This window comes from Vigna unguiculata, unplaced genomic scaffold, assembly GCF_037176805.1.
Source record: "Vigna unguiculata cultivar grain cowpea cultivar isolate G323 ecotype 2 unplaced genomic scaffold, ASM3717680v1 ptg000026l_ERROPOS8192196, whole genome shotgun sequence".
In the NCBI taxonomy this organism is placed as follows: Eukaryota; Viridiplantae; Streptophyta; class Magnoliopsida; order Fabales; family Fabaceae; genus Vigna; species Vigna unguiculata.
Window position 1 is genome coordinate 91,064 of NW_028196670.1, and position 9,431 is coordinate 100,494.

The following is a 9,431-nucleotide window of genomic DNA, read 5'->3' on the forward strand; positions in this document are numbered from 1 at the left end:
ACCTAAATCATTCCAACTGACTACTACCAAAATCTCTTCAGACCAAAACAACCCACCTCACCTCCCCGTGCCCCCGCGCCGCGCCAAGTGTTCAAACTTAGGCCCAATGCGAAACCCATATGTACATTGATCGTGCAATACTTCACAGGTGCGATCATACCAGCACTAATGCACCAGATCCCATCAGAACTTCGCAGTTAAGCGTGCTTGGGCGAGAGTAGTACTAGGATGGGTGACCTCCTGGGAAGTCCTCGTGTTGCACCTCTTTTTTACGTTATTTTCTTTTCCCACGTTCTTTTCACCACTGTTTTCTTTTGCAATCAAATCCTAAATTATCACCTAAATCATTCCAACTGACTACTACCAAAATCTCTTCAGACCAAAACGACCCACCTCACGTCCCCGTGCCCCCGCGCCGCGCCAAGTGTTCAAACTTAGGCCCAATGCGAAACCCATATGTACATTGATCGTGCAATACTTCACAGGTGCGATCATACCAACACTAATGCACCGGATCCCATCAGAACTCCGCAGTTAAGCGTGCTTGGGCGAGAGTAGTACTAGGATGGGTGACCTCCTGGGAAGTCTTCGTGTTGCACCTCTTTTTTACGTTATTTTCTTTTCCCACGTTCTTTTCATCACTGTTTTCTTTTGCAATCAAATCCTAAATTATCACCTAAATCATTCCAACTGACTACTACCAAAATCTCTTCAGACCAAAACAACCCACCTCACGTCCCCGTGCCCCCGCGCCGCGCCAAGTGTTCAAACTTAGGCCCAATGCGAAACCCATATGTACATTGATCGTGCAATACTTCACAGGTGCGATCATACCAGCACTAATGCACCGGATCCCATCAGAACTCCGCAGTTAAGCGTGCTTGGGCGAGAGTAGTACTAGGATGGGTGACCTCCTGGGAAGTCCTCGTGTTGCACCTCTTTTTTACGTTATTTTCTTTTCCCACGTTCTTTTCATCACTGTTTTCTTTTGCAATCAAATCCTAAATTATCACCTAAATCATTCCAACTGACTACTACCAAAATCTCTTCAGACCAAAACAACCCACCTCACGTCCCCGTGCCCCCGCGCCGCGCCAAGTGTTCAAACTTAGGCCCAATGCGAAACCCATATGTACATTGATCGTGCAATACTTCACAGGTGCGATCATACCAGCACTAATGCACCGGATCCCATCAGAACTCCGCAGTTAAGCGTGCTTGGGCGAGAGTAGTACTAGGATGGGTGACCTCCTGGGAAGTCCTCGTGTTGCACCTCTTTTTTACGTTATTTTCTTTTCCCACGTTCTTTTCATCACTGTTTTCTTTTGCAATCAAATCCTAAATTATCACCTAAATCATTCCAACTGACTACTACAAAAATCTCTTCAGACCAAAACAACCCACCTCACGTCCCCGTGCCCCCGCGCCGCGCCAAGTGTTCAAACTTAGGCCCAATGCGAAACCCATATGTACATTGATCGTGCAATACTTCACAGGTGCGATCATACCAGCACTAATGCACCGGATCCCATCAGAACTCCGCAGTTAAGCGTGCTTCGGCGAGAGTAGTACTAGGATGGGTGACCTCCTGGGAAGTCCTCGTGTTGCACCTCTTTTTTACGTTATTTTCTTTTCCCACGTTCTTTTCATCACTGTTTTCTTTTGCAATCAAATCCTAAATTATCACCTAAATCATTCCAACTGACTACTACCAAAATCTCTTCAGACCAAAACAACCCACCTCACGTCCCCGTGCCCCCGCGCCGCGCCAAGTGTTCAAACTTAGGCCCAATGCGAAACCCATATGTACATTGATCGTGCAATACTTCACAGGTGCGATCATACCAGCACTAATGCACCGGATCCCATCAGAACTCCGCAGTTAAGCGTGCTTGGGCGAGAGTAGTACTAGGATGGGTGACCTCCTGGGAAGTCCTCGTGTTACACCTCTTTTTTACGTTATTTTCTTTTCCCACGTTCTTTTCATCACTGTTTTCTTTTGCAATCAAATCCTAAATTATCACCTAAATCATTCCAACTGACTACTACCAAAATCTCTTCAGACCAAAACAACCCACCTCACGGCCCCGTGCCCCCGCGCCGCGCCAAGTGTTCAAACTTAGGCCCAATGCGAAACCCATATGTACATTGATCGTGCAATACTTCACAGGTGCGATCATACCAGCACTAATGCACCGGATCCCATCAGAACTCCGCAGTTAAGCGTGCTTGGGCGAGAGTAGTACTAGGATGGGTGACCTCCTGGGAAGTCCTCGTGTTGCACCTCTTTTTTACGTTATTTTCTTTTCCCACGTTCTTTTCATCACTGTTTTCTTTTGCAATCAAATCCTAAATTATCACCTAAATCATTCCAACTGACTACTACCAAAATCTCTTCAGACCAAAACAACCCACCTCACCTCCCCGTGCCCCCGCGCCGCGCCAAGTGTTCAAACTTAGGCCCAATGCGAAACCCATATGTACATTGATCGTGCAATACTTCACAGGTGCGATCATACCAGCACTAATGCACCGGATCCCATTAGAACTCCGCAGTTAAGCGTGCTTGGGCGAGAGTAGTACTAGGATGGGTGACCTCCTGGGAAGTCCTCGTGTTGCACCTCTTTTTTACGTTATTTTCTTTTCCCACGTTCTTTTCATCACTGTTTTCTTTTGCAATCAAATCCTAAATTATCACCTAAATCATTCCAACTGACTACTACCAAAATCTCTTCAGACCAAAACAACCCACCTCACGTCCCCGTGCCCCCGCGCCGCGCCAAGTGTTCAAACTTAGGCCCAATGCGAAACCCATATGTACATTGATCGTGCAATACTTCACAGGTGCGATCATACCAGCACTAATGCACCGGATCCCATCAGAACTCCGCAGTTAAGCGTGCTTGGGCGAGAGTAGTACTAGGATGGGTGACCTCCTGGGAAGTCCTCGTGTTGCACCTCTTTTTTACGTTATTTTCTTTTCCCACGTTCTTTTCATCACTGTTTTCTTTTGCAATCAAATCCTAAATTATCACCTAAATCATTCCAACTGACTACTACCAAAATCTCTTCAGACCAAAACAACCCACCTCACGTCCCCGTGCCCCCGCGCCGCGCCAAGTGTTCAAACTTAGGCCCAATGCGAAACCCATATGTACATTGATCGTGCAATACTTCACAGGTGCGATCATACCAGCACTAATGCACCGGATCCCATCAGAACTCCGCGGTTAAGCGTGCTTCGGCGAGAGTAGTACTAGGATGGGTGACCTCCTGGGAAGTCCTCGTGTTGCACCTCTTTTTTACGTTATTTTCTTTTCCCACGTTCTTTTCATCACTGTTTTCTTTTGCAATCAAATCCTAAATTATCACCTAAATCATTCCAACTGACTACTACCAAAATCTCTTCAGACCAAAACAACCCACCTCACGTCCCCGTGCCCCCGCGCCGCGCCAAGTGTTCAAACTTAGGCCCAATGCGAAACCCATATGTACATTGATCGTGCAATACTTCACAGGTGCGATCATACCAGCACTAATGCACCGGATCCCATCAGAACTCCGCAGTTAAGCGTGCTTGGGCGAGAGTAGTACTAGGATGGGTGACCTCCTGGGAAGTCCTCGTGTTACACCTCTTTTTTACGTTATTTTCTTTTCCCACGTTCTTTTCATCACTGTTTTCTTTTGCAATCAAATCCTAAATTATGACCTAAATCATTCCAACTGACTACTACCAAAATCTCTTCAGACCAAAACAACCCACCTCACGGCCCCGTGCCCCCGCGCCGCGCCAAGTGTTCAAACTTAGGCCCAATGCGAAACCCATATGTACATTGATCGTGCAATACTTCACAGGTGCGATCATACCAGCACTAATGCACCGGATCCCATCAGAACTCCGCAGTTAAGCGTGCTTGGGCGAGAGTAGTACTAGGATGGGTGACCTCCTGGGAAGTCCTCGTGTTGCACCTCTTTTTTACGTTATTTTCTTTTCCCACGTTCTTTTCATCACTGTTTTCTTTTGCAATCAAATCCTAAATTATCACCTAAATCATTCCAACTGACTACTACCAAAATCTCTTCAGACCAAAACAACCCACCTCACGTCCCCGTGCCCCCGCGCCGCGCCAAGTGTTCAAACTTAGGCCCAATGCGAAACCCATATGTACATTGATCGTGCAATACTTCACAGGTGCGATCATACCAGCACTAATGCACCGGATCCCATCAGAACTCCGCAGTTAAGCGTGCTTGGGCGAGAGTAGTACTAGGATGGGTGACCTCCTGGGAAGTCCTCGTGTTGCACCTCTTTTTTACGTTATTTTCTTTTCCCACGTTCTTTTCATCACTGTTTTCTTTTGCAATCAAATCCTAAATTATCACCTAAATCATTCCAACTGACTACTACCAAAATCTCTTCAGACCAAAACAACCCACCTCACGTCCCCGTGCCCCCGCGCCGCGCCAAGTGTTCAAACTTAGGCCCAATGCGAAACCCATATGTACATTGATCGTGCAATACTTCACAGGTGCGATCATACCAGCACTAATGCACCGGATCCCATCAGAACTCCGCAGTTAAGCGTGCTTGGGCGAGAGTAGTACTAGGATGGGTGACCTCCTGGGAAGTCCTCGTGTTGCACCTCTTTTTTACGTTATTTTCTTTTCCCACGTTCTTTTCATCACTGTTTTCTTTTGCAATCAAATCCTAAATTATCACCTAAATCATTCCAACTGACTACTACCAAAATCTCTTCAGACCAAAACAACCCACCTCACCTCCCCGTGCCCCCGCGCCGCGCCAAGTGTTCAAACTTAGGCCCAATGCGAAACCCATATGTACATTGATCGTGCAATACTTCACAGGTGCGATCATACCAGCACTAATGCACCAGATCCCATCAGAACTTCGCAGTTAAGCGTGCTTGGGCGAGAGTAGTACTAGGATGGGTGACCTCCTGGGAAGTCCTCGTGTTGCACCTCTTTTTTACGTTATTTTCTTTTCCCACGTTCTTTTCACCACTGTTTTCTTTTGCAATCAAATCCTAAATTATCACCTAAATCATTCCAACTGACTACTACCAAAATCTCTTCAGACCAAAACGACCCACCTCACGTCCCCGTGCCCCCGCGCCGCGCCAAGTGTTCAAACTTAGGCCCAATGCGAAACCCATATGTACATTGATCGTGCAATACTTCACAGGTGCGATCATACCAACACTAATGCACCGGATCCCATCAGAACTCCGCAGTTAAGCGTGCTTGGGCGAGAGTAGTACTAGGATGGGTGACCTCCTGGGAAGTCTTCGTGTTGCACCTCTTTTTTACGTTATTTTCTTTTCCCACGTTCTTTTCATCACTGTTTTCTTTTGCAATCAAATCCTAAATTATCACCTAAATCATTCCAACTGACTACTACCAAAATCTCTTCAGACCAAAACAACCCACCTCACGTCCCCGTGCCCCCGCGCCGCGCCAAGTGTTCAAACTTAGGCCCAATGCGAAACCCATATGTACATTGATCGTGCAATACTTCACAGGTGCGATCATACCAGCACTAATGCACCGGATCCCATCAGAACTCCGCAGTTAAGCGTGCTTGGGCGAGAGTAGTACTAGGATGGGTGACCTCCTGGGAAGTCCTCGTGTTGCACCTCTTTTTTACGTTATTTTCTTTTCCCACGTTCTTTTCATCACTGTTTTCTTTTGCAATCAAATCCTAAATTATCACCTAAATCATTCCAACTGACTACTACCAAAATCTCTTCAGACCAAAACAACCCACCTCACGTCCCCGTGCCCCCGCGCCGCGCCAAGTGTTCAAACTTAGGCCCAATGCGAAACCCATATGTACATTGATCGTGCAATACTTCACAGGTGCGATCATACCAGCACTAATGCACCGGATCCCATCAGAACTCCGCAGTTAAGCGTGCTTGGGTGAGAGTAGTACTAGGATGGGTGACCTCCTGGGAAGTCCTCGTGTTGCACCTCTTTTTTACGTTATTTTCTTTTCCCACGTTCTTTTCATCACTGTTTTCTTTTGCAATCAAATCCTAAATTATCACCTAAATCATTCCAACTGACTACTACCAAAATCTCTTCAGACCAAAACAACCCACCTCACGTCCCCGTGCCCCCGCGCCGCGCCAAGTGTTCAAACTTAGGCCCAATGCGAAACCCATATGTACATTGATCGTGCAATACTTCACAGGTGCGATCATACCAGCACTAATGCACCGGATCCCATCAGAACTCCGCAGTTAAGCGTGCTTCGGCGAGAGTAGTACTAGGATGGGTGACCTCCTGGGAAGTCCTCGTGTTGCACCTCTTTTTTACGTTATTTTCTTTTCCCACGTTCTTTTCATCACTGTTTTCTTTTGCAATCAAATCCTAAATTATCACCTAAATCATTCCAACTGACTACTACCAAAATCTCTTCAGACCAAAACAACCCACCTCACGTCCCCGTGCCCCCGCGCCGCGCCAAGTGTTCAAACTTAGGCCCAATGCGAAACCCATATGTACATTGATCGTGCAATACTTCACAGGTGCGATCATACCAGCACTAATGCACCGGATCCCATCAGAACTCCGCAGTTAAGCGTGCTTGGGCGAGAGTAGTACTAGGATGGGTGACCTCCTGGGAAGTCCTCGTGTTACACCTCTTTTTTACGTTATTTTCTTTTCCCACGTTCTTTTCATCACTGTTTTCTTTTGCAATCAAATCCTAAATTATCACCTAAATCATTCCAACTGACTACTACCAAAATCTCTTCAGACCAAAACAACCCACCTCACGGCCCCGTGCCCCCGCGCCGCGCCAAGTGTTCAAACTTAGGCCCAATGCGAAACCCATATGTACATTGATCGTGCAATACTTCACAGGTGCGATCATACCAGCACTAATGCACCGGATCCCATCAGAACTCCGCAGTTAAGCGTGCTTGGGCGAGAGTAGTACTAGGATGGGTGACCTCCTGGGAAGTCCTCGTGTTGCACCTCTTTTTTACGTTATTTTCTTTTCCCACGTTCTTTTCATCACTGTTTTCTTTTGCAATCAAATCCTAAATTATCACCTAAATCATTCCAACTGACTACTACCAAAATCTCTTCAGACCAAAACAACCCACCTCACCTCCCCGTGCCCCCGCGCCGCGCCAAGTGTTCAAACTTAGGCCCAATGCGAAACCCATATGTACATTGATCGTGCAATACTTCACAGGTGCGATCATACCAGCACTAATGCACCGGATCCCATCAGAACTCCGCAGTTAAGCGTGCTTGGGCGAGAGTAGTACTAGGATGGGTGACCTCCTGGGAAGTCCTCGTGTTGCACCTCTTTTTTACGTTATTTTCTTTTCCCACGTTCTTTTCATCACTGTTTTCTTTTGCAATCAAATCCTAAATTATCACCTAAATCATTCCAACTGACTACTACCAAAATCTCTTCAGACCAAAACAACCCACCTCACGTCCCCGTGCCCCCGCGCCGCGCCAAGTGTTCAAACTTAGGCCCAATGCGAAACCCATATGTACATTGATCGTGCAATACTTCACAGGTGCGATCATACCAGCACTAATGCACCGGATCCCATCAGAACTCCGCAGTTAAGCGTGCTTGGGCGAGAGTAGTACTAGGATGGGTGACCTCCTGGGAAGTCCTCGTGTTGCACCTCTTTTTTACGTTATTTTCTTTTCCCACGTTCTTTTCATCACTGTTTTCTTTTGCAATCAAATCCTAAATTATCACCTAAATCATTCCAACTGACTACTACCAAAATCTCTTCAGACCAAAACAACCCACCTCACGTCCCCGTGCCCCCGCGCCGCGCCAAGTGTTCAAACTTAGGCCCAATGCGAAACCCATATGTACATTGATCGTGCAATACTTCACAGGTGCGATCATACCAGCACTAATGCACCGGATCCCATCAGAACTCCGCGGTTAAGCGTGCTTCGGCGAGAGTAGTACTAGGATGGGTGACCTCCTGGGAAGTCCTCGTGTTGCACCTCTTTTTTACGTTATTTTCTTTTCCCACGTTCTTTTCATCACTGTTTTCTTTTGCAATCAAATCCTAAATTATCACCTAAATCATTCCAACTGACTACTACCAAAATCTCTTCAGACCAAAACAACCCACCTCACGTCCCCGTGCCCCCGCGCCGCGCCAAGTGTTCAAACTTAGGCCCAATGCGAAACCCATATGTACATTGATCGTGCAATACTTCACAGGTGCGATCATACCAGCACTAATGCACCGGATCCCATCAGAACTCCGCAGTTAAGCGTGCTTGGGCGAGAGTAGTACTAGGATGGGTGACCTCCTGGGAAGTCCTCGTGTTACACCTCTTTTTTACGTTATTTTCTTTTCCCACGTTCTTTTCATCACTGTTTTCTTTTGCAATCAAATCCTAAATTATGACCTAAATCATTCCAACTGACTACTACCAAAATCTCTTCAGACCAAAACAACCCACCTCACGGCCCCGTGCCCCCGCGCCGCGCCAAGTGTTCAAACTTAGGCCCAATGCGAAACCCATATGTACATTGATCGTGCAATACTTCACAGGTGCGATCATACCAGCACTAATGCACCGGATCCCATCAGAACTCCGCAGTTAAGCGTGCTTGGGCGAGAGTAGTACTAGGATGGGTGACCTCCTGGGAAGTCCTCGTGTTGCACCTCTTTTTTACGTTATTTTCTTTTCCCACGTTCTTTTCATCACTGTTTTCTTTTGCAATCAAATCCTAAATTATGACCTAAATCATTCCAACTGACTACTACCAAAATCTCTTCAGACCAAAACAACCCACCTCACGGCCCCGTGCCCCCGCGCCGCGCCAAGTGTTCAAACTTAGGCCCAATGCGAAACCCATATGTACATTGATCGTGCAATACTTCACAGGTGCGATCATACCAGCACTAATGCACCGGATCCCATCAGAACTCCGCAGTTAAGCGTGCTTGGGCGAGAGTAGTACTAGGATGGGTGACCTCCTGGGAAGTCCTCGTGTTGCACCTCTTTTTTACGTTATTTTCTTTTCCCACGTTCTTTTCATCACTGTTTTCTTTTGCAATCAAATCCTAAATTATCACCTAAATCATTCCAACTGACTACTACCAAAATCTCTTCAGACCAAAACAACCCACCTCACGTCCCCGTGCCCCCGCGCCGCGCCAAGTGTTCAAACTTAGGCCCAATGCGAAACCCATATGTACATTGATCGTGCAATACTTCACAGGTGCGATCATACCAGCACTAATGCACCGGATCCCATCAGAACTCCGCAGTTAAGCGTGCTTGGGCGAGAGTAGTACTAGGATGGGTGACCTCCTGGGAAGTCCTCGTGTTGCACCTCTTTTTTACGTTATTTTCTTTTCCCACGTTCTTTTCATCACTGTTTTCTTTTGCAATCAAATCCTAAA

General features: G+C 46.9%; 28 non-coding genes across 28 annotated transcripts; all 28 read left to right on the forward strand.

Annotated features, from left to right (window-relative positions):
* Positions 1–146: 146 nt before the first annotated feature.
* Positions 147–265, forward strand: LOC146878972 (5S ribosomal RNA). The gene has a single exon (XR_014989125.1). It is a non-coding gene; the product is annotated as a 5S ribosomal RNA (ribosomal RNA).
* A 218-nt stretch (positions 266–483) lies between these two features.
* LOC146878973 (5S ribosomal RNA) lies at positions 484–602 on the forward strand. Its single transcript, XR_014989098.1, has one exon. It is a non-coding gene; the product is annotated as a 5S ribosomal RNA (ribosomal RNA).
* A 218-nt stretch (positions 603–820) lies between these two features.
* On the forward strand, positions 821–939 carry LOC146878974 (5S ribosomal RNA). The gene has a single exon (XR_014988805.1). It is a non-coding gene; the product is annotated as a 5S ribosomal RNA (ribosomal RNA).
* A 218-nt stretch (positions 940–1,157) lies between these two features.
* On the forward strand, positions 1,158–1,276 carry LOC146878975 (5S ribosomal RNA). Its single transcript, XR_014988806.1, has one exon. It is a non-coding gene; the product is annotated as a 5S ribosomal RNA (ribosomal RNA).
* Positions 1,277–1,494: 218 nt separating this feature from the next.
* On the forward strand, positions 1,495–1,613 carry LOC146878976 (5S ribosomal RNA). Its single transcript, XR_014989116.1, has one exon. It is a non-coding gene; the product is annotated as a 5S ribosomal RNA (ribosomal RNA).
* A 218-nt stretch (positions 1,614–1,831) lies between these two features.
* LOC146878977 (5S ribosomal RNA) lies at positions 1,832–1,950 on the forward strand. Its single transcript, XR_014989046.1, has one exon. It is a non-coding gene; the product is annotated as a 5S ribosomal RNA (ribosomal RNA).
* Positions 1,951–2,168: 218 nt separating this feature from the next.
* Positions 2,169–2,287, forward strand: LOC146878978 (5S ribosomal RNA). Its single transcript, XR_014988807.1, has one exon. It is a non-coding gene; the product is annotated as a 5S ribosomal RNA (ribosomal RNA).
* A 218-nt stretch (positions 2,288–2,505) lies between these two features.
* LOC146878979 (5S ribosomal RNA) lies at positions 2,506–2,624 on the forward strand. Its single transcript, XR_014988961.1, has one exon. It is a non-coding gene; the product is annotated as a 5S ribosomal RNA (ribosomal RNA).
* A 218-nt stretch (positions 2,625–2,842) lies between these two features.
* Positions 2,843–2,961, forward strand: LOC146878980 (5S ribosomal RNA). Its single transcript, XR_014988808.1, has one exon. It is a non-coding gene; the product is annotated as a 5S ribosomal RNA (ribosomal RNA).
* Positions 2,962–3,179: 218 nt separating this feature from the next.
* Positions 3,180–3,298, forward strand: LOC146878981 (5S ribosomal RNA). Its single transcript, XR_014989142.1, has one exon. It is a non-coding gene; the product is annotated as a 5S ribosomal RNA (ribosomal RNA).
* A 218-nt stretch (positions 3,299–3,516) lies between these two features.
* LOC146878982 (5S ribosomal RNA) lies at positions 3,517–3,635 on the forward strand. The gene has a single exon (XR_014989047.1). It is a non-coding gene; the product is annotated as a 5S ribosomal RNA (ribosomal RNA).
* Positions 3,636–3,853: 218 nt separating this feature from the next.
* Positions 3,854–3,972, forward strand: LOC146878983 (5S ribosomal RNA). Its single transcript, XR_014988809.1, has one exon. It is a non-coding gene; the product is annotated as a 5S ribosomal RNA (ribosomal RNA).
* A 218-nt stretch (positions 3,973–4,190) lies between these two features.
* Positions 4,191–4,309, forward strand: LOC146878984 (5S ribosomal RNA). The gene has a single exon (XR_014988810.1). It is a non-coding gene; the product is annotated as a 5S ribosomal RNA (ribosomal RNA).
* Positions 4,310–4,527: 218 nt separating this feature from the next.
* LOC146878985 (5S ribosomal RNA) lies at positions 4,528–4,646 on the forward strand. The gene has a single exon (XR_014988811.1). It is a non-coding gene; the product is annotated as a 5S ribosomal RNA (ribosomal RNA).
* A 218-nt stretch (positions 4,647–4,864) lies between these two features.
* On the forward strand, positions 4,865–4,983 carry LOC146878986 (5S ribosomal RNA). The gene has a single exon (XR_014989126.1). It is a non-coding gene; the product is annotated as a 5S ribosomal RNA (ribosomal RNA).
* A 218-nt stretch (positions 4,984–5,201) lies between these two features.
* On the forward strand, positions 5,202–5,320 carry LOC146878987 (5S ribosomal RNA). Its single transcript, XR_014989099.1, has one exon. It is a non-coding gene; the product is annotated as a 5S ribosomal RNA (ribosomal RNA).
* Positions 5,321–5,538: 218 nt separating this feature from the next.
* On the forward strand, positions 5,539–5,657 carry LOC146878988 (5S ribosomal RNA). The gene has a single exon (XR_014988813.1). It is a non-coding gene; the product is annotated as a 5S ribosomal RNA (ribosomal RNA).
* A 218-nt stretch (positions 5,658–5,875) lies between these two features.
* On the forward strand, positions 5,876–5,994 carry LOC146878989 (5S ribosomal RNA). The gene has a single exon (XR_014989025.1). It is a non-coding gene; the product is annotated as a 5S ribosomal RNA (ribosomal RNA).
* A 218-nt stretch (positions 5,995–6,212) lies between these two features.
* Positions 6,213–6,331, forward strand: LOC146878990 (5S ribosomal RNA). Its single transcript, XR_014989118.1, has one exon. It is a non-coding gene; the product is annotated as a 5S ribosomal RNA (ribosomal RNA).
* A 218-nt stretch (positions 6,332–6,549) lies between these two features.
* LOC146878991 (5S ribosomal RNA) lies at positions 6,550–6,668 on the forward strand. Its single transcript, XR_014989048.1, has one exon. It is a non-coding gene; the product is annotated as a 5S ribosomal RNA (ribosomal RNA).
* Positions 6,669–6,886: 218 nt separating this feature from the next.
* On the forward strand, positions 6,887–7,005 carry LOC146878992 (5S ribosomal RNA). The gene has a single exon (XR_014988814.1). It is a non-coding gene; the product is annotated as a 5S ribosomal RNA (ribosomal RNA).
* A 218-nt stretch (positions 7,006–7,223) lies between these two features.
* Positions 7,224–7,342, forward strand: LOC146878993 (5S ribosomal RNA). The gene has a single exon (XR_014988815.1). It is a non-coding gene; the product is annotated as a 5S ribosomal RNA (ribosomal RNA).
* A 218-nt stretch (positions 7,343–7,560) lies between these two features.
* LOC146878994 (5S ribosomal RNA) lies at positions 7,561–7,679 on the forward strand. The gene has a single exon (XR_014988816.1). It is a non-coding gene; the product is annotated as a 5S ribosomal RNA (ribosomal RNA).
* Positions 7,680–7,897: 218 nt separating this feature from the next.
* Positions 7,898–8,016, forward strand: LOC146878995 (5S ribosomal RNA). The gene has a single exon (XR_014989143.1). It is a non-coding gene; the product is annotated as a 5S ribosomal RNA (ribosomal RNA).
* Positions 8,017–8,234: 218 nt separating this feature from the next.
* On the forward strand, positions 8,235–8,353 carry LOC146878996 (5S ribosomal RNA). Its single transcript, XR_014989050.1, has one exon. It is a non-coding gene; the product is annotated as a 5S ribosomal RNA (ribosomal RNA).
* A 218-nt stretch (positions 8,354–8,571) lies between these two features.
* Positions 8,572–8,690, forward strand: LOC146878997 (5S ribosomal RNA). Its single transcript, XR_014988817.1, has one exon. It is a non-coding gene; the product is annotated as a 5S ribosomal RNA (ribosomal RNA).
* A 218-nt stretch (positions 8,691–8,908) lies between these two features.
* On the forward strand, positions 8,909–9,027 carry LOC146878998 (5S ribosomal RNA). Its single transcript, XR_014988818.1, has one exon. It is a non-coding gene; the product is annotated as a 5S ribosomal RNA (ribosomal RNA).
* A 218-nt stretch (positions 9,028–9,245) lies between these two features.
* On the forward strand, positions 9,246–9,364 carry LOC146878999 (5S ribosomal RNA). Its single transcript, XR_014988819.1, has one exon. It is a non-coding gene; the product is annotated as a 5S ribosomal RNA (ribosomal RNA).
* The last annotated feature ends 67 nt before the right edge of the window (positions 9,365–9,431 follow it).